This window comes from Schistocerca serialis, chromosome 5 (assembly GCF_023864345.2).
Source record: "Schistocerca serialis cubense isolate TAMUIC-IGC-003099 chromosome 5, iqSchSeri2.2, whole genome shotgun sequence".
Lineage (NCBI taxonomy): Eukaryota > Metazoa > Arthropoda > Insecta > Orthoptera > Acrididae > Schistocerca > Schistocerca serialis.
In genome coordinates, this window is record NC_064642.1 from 767,622,658 (window position 1) to 767,636,569 (window position 13,912).

At 40.5% G+C, this 13,912-nt stretch overlaps 1 protein-coding gene across 1 annotated transcript in view; it reads left to right on the plus strand.

The window, feature by feature from the left end:
- Window positions 1-13,912, plus strand: part of LOC126482218 (Down syndrome cell adhesion molecule-like protein Dscam2) — a 172,481-nt gene that overhangs the window by 133,797 nt on the left and 24,772 nt on the right. The gene's annotated exons all lie outside the window — the stretch shown is intronic.

The following is a 13,912-nucleotide window of genomic DNA, read 5'->3' on the forward strand; positions in this document are numbered from 1 at the left end:
AAATATCACTCTTAATTAGTCACTAATAATTATTTAGAACACAAGAAAGTAAAATCTCTGGTGCTGTTTTTATGTAACTCTGGTAGGGAAATTGGAACAAATTATAGAAGGAACAAGAAAAACTCAAGATTATCATCATTGAGTCTTACACAGTATTGGAGCATAGGTATAAGTTTACAAGAGAGAAAGTATTGTGATTTAGCAGCAAATTGATACACAATTAATCACCGTAAACTTCTTGGCAAACTATACAATATTAAGAAGGATTTTTATATCACTAGTATTGTCAAGAACCCTATTTCAAGTCAAAGATTATATGCCCCTCGCCAAGGTAAAAGAAGAGTCACAGGGGAAACCAAAGAGTGCTATGCGAAAAGGCAGTGTGATCTTGCTCCAACAACCAGACATGCAACTGTAGCAATTATCTTCTTTTCCCAGCATATCGAAGAAAATTTATATGCAGACAATACTGTCAGTTATGACCAAAGAAGGAGTTTAGAAGACGTTGGGAAGACTTTATCAGCAGCTCTTTAGATGTGCTGTCCTTACCATAAGGCAAATCATCTAAAGCCTGAATCAAGTACAAACCAAAAGAGTGCTTTTCTCTTATGAAATTAAGAAGCAAGGAAATACCTAAGCGTTGAATGGGAAGGACTCATCATAGTTCATTATGGCAGATACTGCAGATACTGCACCACCATGAGCTTAAAAGGGAAAAATAAGTGCAGGTAATAACATCATAAAAAATATGAGAGGTTCACGTTTTGGAACACAGCTAGCATATTTATGCAAGACAGCTCTAACCTTGTTTTTGTACCTAGAGAGTGTGCCACAACAGTCTGAGAAGCATGTGCTCAAAGAAAGCAAATTGATATGGCTCTAAGTGAATAAATTTTAATCACCACAGGGTTTCTAAGCCCAATTTATGAACTTTACTTTTTGCATAGCACCACCTAGCAGTTACATGCCAAGAATATGAAGAGAGTGAGAAGAAGAAGCAAGTGTATAATTCTTGGGTGTCTGCTCAGGTCACATCGTAATTCCTCCTCAATATTTCGCAGACGAAGTCATAGCCATGTCAGGTGGTCCCTGATGTCTGTTGCTCCACTCTTGTTGGTATCAGCAGTGTACCAGGTGGTTATAATTAAACAGTCCCTGTTTAATACATTATAACATGGAAACTTGGTAGCATTAATGTCCAGAGTATGGGTGCACGATTTCCATGTGTCACAGCACCACCATCCAGTTCCAACTATGGCCACCAAGTGCTGTGATCAGTCTTCTTGATTCATAGTCTCACACAACTGACCAGTTGCAGTACACTTTTTGACATGTCAACATGAGCTTGGACAAAGAGATCAGGGCATTATTGGTGAGTTCTAGTAGCAAAACAACAGTAATTCTGCAGCTGCACTTCGAGATTATCATCAGCTGAAAGGATTACAGAAGGTTCCTCTTTCTCAACCTGCTGTGCAGAACATGAAGTAGTTCGAATCAACTGGAGAACTGGATGTCACGCCAGGAAGAGGCTGATGACCGTTTGCACCACAGGTGGTTGATGAAATCGCTGTTGCCATGGCAGACAATGCTGCGCGCAATTCCCAATCATCAGGGAGTGCACTTGCTGTGTCACAACAGTTGAACATCCCATAGTCCGCTGTACAGAAGGTGCTTTGAACCTTTCTCAAATGGTGTCCTACAAGATCCATATCATACAGCAGTTTGCACCACAGGATGCACAACAACATGTTACCTTGAATGAGATTTTCACTCTGCAGCAGAGTGTGCGCTGATATGAAACTTCCTGGCAGATTAAAACTGTGTGCCCGACCGAGACTCGAACTCGGGACCTTTGCCTTCATGGGCAGGTGCTCTACCATCTGAGCTACCGAAGCACGACTCACGCCCGGTACTCACAGCTTTACTTCTGCCAGAGGCACGTGTCTTACTGTCACTTTTAAGATGTAAATCTTCAATTTCATACCCTTCATACATGCTAGGTTGGTAAGATGATGATGCCCATCTGCTGAACGCCACATTCAAATCCGTTCTCATTTTCATATCCTAGATTTAAAAGCTATTCATGTATCTGAACATTTTTATTTTTAGTTAGTTACACAGGTTTTCCATGTACGGTATGGCAACTGTTGCCCTGCAAGAGCTCTTTGTTCAGTTTCTGCCAGTTGATTTCCTTCATAACCAAATATGGTATTAACTCTTAGTCGTAATAGCTACTGTTTAGTTGTCATAAGCCTTGATATCAGGTGGGGCACTTTAATGATCCATGTCCTAATTCCTCCATGATATTTCAGGAAACAGACTCATTGCCACCTTTAGATGGCTCCTGATGACTGCTCCTCTGCTCTTGTCGGTGTCCTATATACACTGGCTGTTACCCTCTCCTATCACTGTCCTTGTGACAGCTGCTCCAAACTATGGTCCGTGTCCCAGTTACTGCTGTTGGATGCAGACCTCACTGTAGTGGAACGTGACTCTTTTTGATAGCCCATGTAAGGTTCCATTCCTGACTCAGTAGTAGGCCACTATCTTGGATGGTTAAAGCATCACAAACCCTCATTTCAGTGGCCTTGTTAATAATGCACTCCCAGAAGGAGGAAGATTGCATAAGTATTTTGGTGTTGTTCTAATCTATAGTACAGCCATTCTTATACTGTGGTTGGCAATGGCTGATATTCATTCTGGCATACATGTTTATGGCACCTCTCTTCTGTAGTGCATGCAGTTTCCCCAGTGCTTTGCTGCACTGACTGGGGATTTGTAGACCCCCAGTTTTTGGAGGCCTATATCATCCTTTACTAAACCTAGTAGAGTAAAGGTTTTCCGGGGTGGGCACAATACCCATTTAGCATTTGTCATTCCAAGATTCTGCCAATTTCTCTGTAGGTACTGCCAACAAATGGGATGTGTGCTAGTGATTTGTGCTCTTCTTTTTCTTCTTGCAGTTCTCTAGGTAACTGCTGTTCTCTAGGTAACCACAGCTCCTTGCTGCTCTGGCCATTCTTCAAATTGTCATCTCCAGGTGCTTCAGCTAAGTTGGAAGGCTGTCTTGTTTGCAGATGGATCACATCCTGTGAGTAAGTGTGAATAAAATGCCTTCATACTGGGAGTTGTAGTGGCCACTGGAGCCATGTTGATACCGATCAATGTGTGTAGGTATTCTGTGACACAATGTGTTGGGTTTTGTTGGGCTTGCACTGTGCCCTTCTCCTCAAAATCTTCCACAAACAACTTTGCTTCAGTTGGTGAGAGAGGACACCCCATGGCCATGCTGTCCACCTGCTGGTGATGAATTTCTTACTTATTAGTTACATGTAGTCATTTAATGGTACTGGTGAAGAGGGATACTGTGTCAAAACTCCCCAACAAGTAATTATCGTTGCGGCAAAGTTCTTGTAATGTTGTACAAAGTGAATGGATTTGCTGATGTGATGTCCACATTTTTCTGCAGGTGGACTCAGAAGAGCGATCAGCTGTTGGGCCAAGCCATATCTTGCTGGTCCTGTATTCTAGCTGTGGGGCACAGTGGAATGCTCTCTTTGTGGACCTTTGACAGTCATCATGATGCAACTGCTCAAGATCAAAAATTTTTGACAGTTTTCACATCAAAGGTACTGTGAAGAAGTTCGATATTTTTCTCTGGAGGCAACTTGTCAGATCTCCTTCTGTCTTTCTGTATGGTGAGGTCCCCACCCAACAGTGATAGCATGGGCTAGAGACCAGAGTTTGGAGCAAGATGCTGCTATCCAGCTCCCCACTGTCACCATTTACAGTGGCAGCCACACAGATAGCAATAGTAGTAGAGTGGAGGAGGGTAACAACCAGCATATATACCAGGTGGTTATAATTAAACTTTCCCTATTTAACACATTATAACATGGAAACTAATTACTGCACGAGTACCAAATTTGGTAGCATAAATGTCAAGACATGGGGAAGGGAAATAATGCAGAATCAATTCAATTGAAACACTTTTAATGAGATGCTATGGTACACCATACCATTACATACCAGTATCATTTCTGCAACAAAAGGGGCTCAATATGGCGCCCATCAGTGTCTAGAAGAGTCTGAAAGTGCAGGATTGCATTCTGCATAGCAGAACAAAGTATGTCCGTAGGTACGCTGGCTACCTCTCTTGACATGCTGCGCTTCAGATCAGCACATGTGTGAATGTTCCCCTGGTAAACCCTATTCTTCCTGTAGCTCAGAAACCAGAAATCACAGAGAGTGAGATCAGGTGATCATGCCAGCCACACGTTTGGAAATGATTGGCTGATAATTCAATCATTTCCAAATGTGTTTCGGGAAAGCAGGTGAACTTGATGAGTGATGTATGGTGGGTCCCCATCTTGTATGAAAACTATTGAGTTCAATGCATCTCTCTCCTGTAGGGTGTATGACATGCTGGTGAAGCACCTCTCAGCAATGCTGGCCAGTCACACTGCACATCTTTGGTCCTTGAGTCTTTGGTTCTTGACTGCCAACCTGTCAAAAAAAAAAAAAAGGGGGGGGGGGGGGGGAATGGGGGGTAAAGATGAGCCATGAAGCCACACCATATGGTGACACATTCACCATACAGAGAAACTTCATGCACAGTGACTGGAGATGAACATCCCCCACACTCAGCAAATCTGTGTGTTCACCTCACCCATCAGACAAAAATGAGCATTTCTCTGTAGGACAGTCTAAGGCCAGCCCTCATCAATTTGAATCCTTGCGAGAGTTCACTTTTTACAACATTACAAGAACTTTGCCGCAATGATAATTACTTGTTGGGGAGTTTTGACACAGTATCCCTCTTCACCAGTACCATTAAATGACTACATGTAACTAATAAGTAAGAAATTCATCACCAGCAGGTGGACAGCATGGCCATGGGGTGTCCTCTCTCACCAACTGAAGCAAAGTTGTTTGTGGAAGATTTTGAGGAGAAGGGCACAGGGCAAGCCCAACAAAACCCAACACATTGTGTTACAGAATACCTACACACATTGATCGGTATCAACATGGCTCCAGTGGCCACTACAACTCCCAGTATGAAGGCATTTTATTCACACTTACTCACAGGATGTGATCCATCTGCAAACAAGACAGCCTTCCAACTTAGCTGAAGCACCTGGAGATGACAATTTGAAGAATGGCCAGAGCAGCAAGGAGCTGTGGTTACCTAGAGAACAGCAGTTACCTAGAGAACTGCAAGAAGAAAAAGAAGAGCACAAATCACTAGCACACATCCCATTTGTTGGCAGTACCTACAGAGAAATTGGCAGAATCTTGGAATGACAAATGCTAAATGGGTATTGTGCCCACCCCGGAAAACCTTTACTCTACTAGGTTTAGTAAAGGATGATATAGGCCTCCAAAAACTGGGGGTCTACAAATCCCCAGTCAGTGCAGCAAAGCACTGGGGAAACTGCATGCACTACAGAAGAGAGGTGCCATAAACATGTATGCCAGAATGAATATCAGCCATTGCCAACCACAGTATAAGAATGGCTGTACTATAGATTAGAACAACACCAAAATACTTATGCAATCTTCCTCCTTCTGGGAGTGCATTATTAACAAGGCCACTGAAATGAGGGTTTGTGATGCTTTAACCATCCAAGATAGTGGCCTACTACTGAGTCAGGAATGGAACCTTACATGGGCTATCAAAAAGAGTCACGTTCCACTACAGTGAGGTCTGCATCCAACAGCAGTAACTGGGACACGGACCATAGTTTGGAGCAGCTGTCACAAGGACAGTGATAGGAGAGGGTAACAGCCAGTGTATATAGGACACCGACAAGAGCAGAGGAGCAGTCATCAGGAGCCATCTAAAGGTGGCAATGAGTCTGTTTCCTGAAATATCATGGAGGAATTAGGACATGGATCATTAAAGTGCCCCACCTGATATCAAGGCTTATGACAACTAAACAGTAGCTATTACGACTAAGAGTTAATACCATATTTGGTTATGAAGGAAATCAACTGGCAGAAACTGAACAAAGAGCTCTTGCAGGGCAACAGTTGCCATACCGTACATGGAAAACCTGTGTAACTGACTAAAAATAAAAATGTTCAGATACATGAATAGCTTTTAAATCTAGGATATGAAAATGAGAACGGATTTGAATGTGGCGTTCAGCAGATGGGCATCATCATCTTACCAACCTAGCATGTATGAAGGGTATGAAATTGAAGATTTACATCTTAAAAGTGACAGTAAGACACATGCCTCTGAATACAGGAGTGCTGTTATTTATTTGGGTGTTTTTGGACTCAGGAAGTAACTAAATACTGTTAACTGAGTTTAAAAATTTATTTATTTGTTAATTTTATCTGATTATCCCCATCAGGCCCACTTTTCCATCTGACCAGTAAACTGAACAGCCTAATTTAATTTTAAAAATGTGAACATAGTGAAAGACAAAGATGCTAAACAAACTGCTCAGCATTCCTTCACAAATTTCCAGTGAGTTCACATTTGGTACAGGCAAGAGGTGACAGATAGTAAATGCAGTTGTTGTAAGCAGGAAGGTTCAATCCTTGTATCATTATGGACAGTAATTGCTGTGGTCTGATGTGAATGCCAATATGTCTGTAGATGACAGGCGATTCATCATGTGCAGTGACAGAGTATCTAGGTCACAGTCCAAAGATAGTGAGTGAGAGACTCAAAATTGCAGAAGTGCAGCAGAGTAATGATACAGAGCAGTCAAAAACACATGTACTAACTGTACCCATTGGTGCTGCTTATACTGTGTCCAAATCCAGAAGCCAAAACCATTGACTATGATACCATTGACTATGTGGAGAAAATGACCAAGTAAATGTCCATCAAGCCCCTCTGGAGTCCCGCAGCCAGCTGTGTAGTCAGGCTATCTTCTGGTCTTCTGTCCAGCTGGCATACTAAAAGGAGGCAGGTACTGAACTTCAACTTTTAAAATCTCATACTACTCTATCTTGAACTTAATTTTATTTTAGTGGTAGCCCTAGCTGTAGTAGTTTCCTCCAGATTGATACTATGCGTTGTGCATAAGTTATGAGGGATTGCTAAGAATCAGAGAGGAAATCAGTGTGGATGTCCTGTTAATCAATGAACCATATGCGAGGAATGGGGAACTTTGCATCTCTCAACACATGTGGCATCAATAGTTGGGCATCAGAATACCAAAGGAGCAGTTGTCATTTTCAGCTGTAGTTATCTTGTCACCAAAGTTGCATGACTGTGCGATGACATGCTGTTACGGTAGAGATGTATAACCCACAATGCAAGTGAATTATCACCACACACACACACACACACACACACACACACACACACACACACGGTCCATCCATACTTTGACAAATTGAGAGTTGCAACAATGTACAGGCATGAGCATGTCATGTAATCACATAATAGAGGCTGGCATAGCAGAAGAGTGTTATGTAGATGAAGAATAGACAAATCTGGAAATATGTTGTGTCAACTTGCCATCAAAAAGTAAGAAACCAAGTGCTATGTACAAAAAATTCAAAATTCTAAGAAAAAAACTGAGTAAGGAAACTTAGTAAAGAAAATTGTATTCAACTTCCTGATCAATGTAACCTCAAGATAGATGACATTAAAGTTGAATCAGCAGCCACTAAATTAAATAAATTCTTCATAACAAGTAGCTGAAGACACTAAAACATAGAGACAGAAACAGACCATCAAAAGCAGATCCTTTAGACAACTTCGATGGGCATTGCAAGCTTCACAAGCAGATTTAAGTTTTGCCATTTGAGCTGTTAGAGACATCACAAAAACCATTAGGTAAGTGAAACCACTCAGTTAATTGAGGTGTGGTATATATAATAACCATTTATTAAAAAAAAGAGACAAGCAAGTGAAACCTAGTTATGAATTCACCTTCCTCCTCCTTGTGGGCTCAAAAAATTTTGAGGAGGTAGCTTTCTACAGAATATTGAACCAGCTTTCTGAGAATGAACGTTCAACAATAGCTCACTTTGGCTTCTTCACTGGGGAAGCAATATATGACCTTACACATTTAGTTACAGAAGTAAACAACAAAAATTACCCACTTAGCATTTTCTATGATCTTGCCAAAGCCTTTGATTGTGCAGATCACAAAGTTTTATTAGAGAAACTGAAATGGTATGGTGTTAACACATTACTACTGGATTGATGGATTCTTATCTTCATAACAGAAAAGACGGTTACACTAACAAATGATACAACAGGAATAAAACTAGATCCAGAGTGAGGAAAGCAATATACTGGTAAATTAAAAATGTCTGCTTGACCATGACTCACATTTGGAACACTGGCTTCCACAGTTGGGACAAGAGTAGTGCTTCAGTAGCTCAGTCTGTATGAACACACATGTGAAAGTTAATGTTCTAGGTTTGAGTCTCAGTCCAGGTCAGTTTTAAACTGCCAAGAAGTTTAAGAAAAGTGCCACTCCAGTGCATAGCAAAAGATTCATTCTGGAAACAATCTCTTATTGTTTAAATGATTTCATACTGTCTTCAACTGTCATTTTTATTTATTTGGTGTACGATTGTATAATTTTGGTCCTATGCCATTATCAAGTATTTCAAAGAAGATTCTGAATGGTACTTCATGCTATATAGGTTGTTGCACCTGCTTATAATAAATTAGTATTCATCACTGATGTCATAAAATTACAAATGTTAGCTCAGTTATTATAAGGGCACATCATTAATAAACAGTTGTTGGAACAACTTCCTTTCAGGAGTACCAGTCCAGAAAGATATGCAGGAGAGCTTTGGTAATGTTTAGGAAGTATGAAAGAAATAGTGGCTATAATGAAGCTGTGAGGGCAGGTCATCATATGTGCCTGGATAGCTCTGTGACTAACAACATTGACCATGAATGACAATGCTCTGGGTCTTGGACACAATTTGAATCTGCTAGCAAGTGTCAAAACAATGCACACTATGCTGCAGGTTGGAAGATTCATCTTGGATTAGACTGCTTGATAATAGCTAAAGAACAGAGACATTTTTGGTCAGGAGTAATCACAGGCAATGACAGATGAAATGAAACATAGTACATATGTAATAGAGGTGTAGTGGTATAGTTATAACAAAAAACTCATAATGGATTTCAACACGTGAGAAAACACAATAACCTGTTTGAAACAGGTCAGATTCTCAATGTAAAGGTTGGACTCTCAGTAAGGAATGTGCCCTCCTTGGGCACTAATGCACATTTTGCATCTGTTATTCATGCTAACAACCAAACCGTTGCTGGTTACCAAACCATTGGGGATTCCCAGTGGGATACTCTCCTGCTCCTGTCTCTGGTCAGTTTTCAGTTCTTGCACAGTTCAGGAAGGAGGTATTTGTTGAGAAACACATGTGCCAAGAGCATCCCAGGCATGCTGTACAGGCTTTAGGTCCGAAGACTATGCAGGCCATTCTGTATGTTCAATATCTTCATTTCCAGTGTATCAGACACCTCAGCTGTCCTGTGTGGGTGGGCACACCACATCATCTCTAAACAGAAAATTGGGACACACTGCACCCCTAAACAAACCGATATGATCCAGATAGTCTCCTTGAAATACCACTGTGATGTAACAGTACCTCATCCAAAGATATGCAGCAGTGCTGAGGTATTGCGCATCCAGATAGTCTCCTTGAAATACCACTGTGATGTAACAGTACCTCATGCAAAGATATGCAGCAGTGTTCAGGTATTGCGCATAAGTCCTGCTCACACCACAATAGCTAGGCCATACTGATTTGATATTCATGAAATATTCTGTGGTGTGTAATGTTTTTACCTCTCTCTCCACACTAACTGGTGGCTAGATTCATTTTCCACAGTGAAGCATGATTTGTTGGAGACTATCACTCTGGACCACTGTTGCTGACGCTAGTTAACATACTCCCTAAACCAACAAACTTTTTCTCAATGATGGCGTGGTTGAAGTGGGATGCATTCAACAGGCTTCTGAGCATACAAGCCAGTCTGATTTAATTGTTTCGAAATGTTTCTGGCAGAGACATGTGCATCAGTAGCAGTTGCGAGGTCTGCAGCGATCTGCCTAGGAGTGAAACGTCTGTTCCTTTTTGACACAAGGGCTATGTATCAATCCTCTTGTGGTGCGGCCATCCATCTACAACCACTGGTATGCTTTACTTTCACATAGCATTTTCACCTTCAGTCGTCTTTTTAAACGTGACATGACACTTTTGGACCTCATTACTGTGACCACAGTAGCGGCACTTTGGCTGGCTTTGAGCCATCCAACTGATCATCCACAATCATAAGCACACAGATTATGTCTTGCAGACATGTTACAATACCAAACAGAAAGTCAAAGACCATACTGGATGAACTCCCAAATGCCTACAGTGTGTTTGTGCACAAGCTGTGCTGCAGTTAACACAACCTACCATTTACATTTCCTTTTACTATCACTGAATGGGTGTTTTGTAGAAATTGTCAGTTGTTTTTAATAATTGACAGCTGTTCCTTAGCAATTGTCAAGCAGTGTAAATATAGTTTGTACAAGGTTCACTCCTTGGTCTACTCCTATTTTTGACCTACATAAGTGATTTATCTGGAACACTGAAGTACATCTACATCTACATATATACTCTGTGAACCACTGTGAAGTGCATGGTAGAGGGTACATCCAACCATACCAGTTATTTGGGCTTTTTCTTGTTCCATTCATGTATGGAGCCCAGGAAAAATGATTGTTTGTTCACTAATTAATCTAATCTTATCCTCATAATCCCTGTGTGAGTGGTTTGTAGTATATCCCTAGAGTCTTCAGTTCTTCAAATTTTGTCAGTAGATTTTCTCAGAATAGTTTACATATATCCTCAATCTGAGTGACCATTGGTGCTGCCCTTCACTGTATATGTTCAATATCCCATTTAGTTCTTTTTGGTACAGATCCCATGCACTTGAGCAACTTCTAGGATGGGTCCCATGAGTGATTTTTAAGCAATCTCTATTATAGACTGATTGCACTACCCCAGTATTCTACCAATAAACCGAAGTCTGCTACCTGCTCTACTCATGACTGAGGTTGTATAATTGTTCCACTTTATGTCCCTACTAAGTGTTACACCTAAGTATTTGTATGAGTTTATAGGTTTTAGGACTCACAAATATTATATTAATAGGATACTAGTTTTTCTTTCAATTTAGTGAAGTGCACAATTTTACGCTTTTGAACTTTTAAACAAAGCTACCAACCATTGCATCACTTTGAAACCTTATCAGGGTCTGACTGAATGTTTGTACAGCTTCATTCACATTGTTCTTCATTGTATATAACTGCATCATCTGCAAAACATCTGGGGTTACCATTAATATTGTCCTCAAGATCATTAATATACAACATGGACAGTAAGGGAACCAACACACTTCTCTGGGGTACATCCAAAGTTATTTCTACATCTGTCAGTGACTCTTTATCCTAGACAGCATGTTGTGTCCTCCCTACCAAGAAATCCTCAGTTCAATCACAAATTTCACTTGCTGCGCCATATGGCCATACTTTTGAAAATAAATGTAGGTGTGGTACTGAGTTAAATGCTTTTAGAGAATCAAGGAATACTGCATATACCTGACTGCCTTGATTCAAACCTTTCAGTATGTCATGTGAAAAAAGTATGAGTTGAGTTTTACATAATTGATGTTTTCAAAATCCATGTTGGTTGGCATGAAGGAGGTCATTCTGTTCAAGATACCTCATTATGTTTGAGCTCAGAATATGTTCTATGATTTTTACAACAAATTGATGTCAAGGACATTGTATGGTAGTTTTGTGGGTTACTTCTGCTACCCTTCTTGTAGGCAGGTGGGACTGGTGCTTTCTGACAACTACTGAGCACAGTCTTTTGTTCAAGGGATCTACTATTAATTATAGTTGAACAGAATCTGATAGAGATTCCATCAGTCATATCCTGTGGCTTTGTTCAATTTTAACAATTTCAGCTGTTTATCAATGCCACTGACAATAACACAGGCTGGCGCACGAAATGTACCATTTTGTTTTTGAATATAAACTTTATTGTCAATGCAATCTGAAAGGAACATATACTACAAAGAAGAGCCATCCATGGAGATTTGTTCTAATTCAGCACATGCTCAATATGTCCACCATTTCATTTCCTAACTTCCTTCAAACGAACACTGAAGTTAGTGATTACCCTATGGCACATGTCTTCCGAAATTGCACTGCAAGCTTGAAGAATAAGTCTTCTGAGCTCCATTAAATCACTTGGACATTTCAGGAAAATTTTTTCTTTAGGTACCCCAAAGAAAAAAGTCACATGGATTGAGGTCTGGACTATTGGGGGCCAATTTTGTCTGTCATTGAAGCGACCTGGAAACCTGAGTGAAATGATCCGCATGTCGAAATGCTCGTGTAAAAACTCCAACACAGTAGTTTTCAGTATGTGGCCTTGCTCCATCTTGCATGAACCACTGCGTGTTGAAGGGCAAGGCAGTAGCAAGAAGCTGTGGAATGAAGCTATTGCGAAGCATGCTCAAATAATGTTCGCTGTTCATAGTTTCTTCAAAGAAGAAGGGTCCAATATGTGCGTGACTGGAAATTGCTGCCCATGCTGTAATCCTTGGAGCATAATGTTGTCATTCATGAAGCACTTGTGGGTTTTCAGTGGCCCAAAAGCATACGTTTTGTTTTTTAACCACACTGGCTAAATGAAAATGCGCCTCGTATGAAAACCAAACATTTTTGAGAGTTTCTTCCCTATCCTCCGCCCACTGAGCAAACAGTAGTCTCTGCTGCATGTGTTCTTCAGTGAGCTTCTGTGCACAGGTGTTCTTGTATGGGTACATATGGAGGTCACTTTTAAGAATGCATTGAACGGAGTGTCTGGATATTTCCAGTTGCACTGCTGCCTTTCTACACAATTTCCCAGGCCTTCTCTGTACAGCAACTCATACCACTTCAATATTCTGCAGCAAACAAACAGGTTTAGGCTGAGATCAATTCGCTTCCAATACTGTTCCTTCCTGTAAAAATTTATCGTACAACCTGTGGATGGTCTTCTTGCATGGGACCCATCATGTGTTAAACTGTTGTCAAAAATGGCTCTGAGTCACAACAAGGCTCTTCACCATGAATTGGACGGTAACTTTGGTGTCAGTTACAACCTTTACATATGACCAGAATTTCTTCGGGTTTTGTGAGAGAGCACTTGACGGTATTCTGCTACGGTACTCACTGAAGGCTTCACATGTTGCTTGCTTGACTGCCAAATGCCTTTCATTCAGTATCTCTCTATCTCTTGCCCTATGCTTTGTTGTACACCTATTATGTAGTAGTATCTGTTTCTTTAGAAGTTTCTTTGCAGTGAATGTATACTATAGAACTATGGAGTATCTCTCCCATTATGAACTGTCCTACTGGATATATTTCATTTCTATTCAGTGTGTGGTCAACTATTCTTTTATCCTGCCTTAGGTAAAATTTTTAAGTTCCTCATTAAGGTATGACACTTGTTTCTCTGTGTAGTTTGCTGAACATATAAATCATTCTGCTTGTTTTAGGTGCCTTTTGTGTTTTGGTATTCATTGTTGCTATAACTGATACCAGTTTCGATGTGGACTTCCACAAAGAGGTCAGGTCTTTTGTTGCCATTTGATCTAATATATTTCCTTTGTGAGTTGGATTCTGAACTATTACTTCTAGGTAGTTTTCTGAGAAGGCATTTCGTATCATTTCACAGGATGCCTCATCATGCTCACTACTAACAAAACTATAATCACCCCAAATAACTTTTTGATGATTAAAGCCTCCACCAATGATTACAGTATGTAGCTTATGTTTGTAGGGAACATAACTACAAGTGAACCGAGGTCTTCCCTAAAGTCTTAAGTTAAATCAGGAAGACAATATGGTGA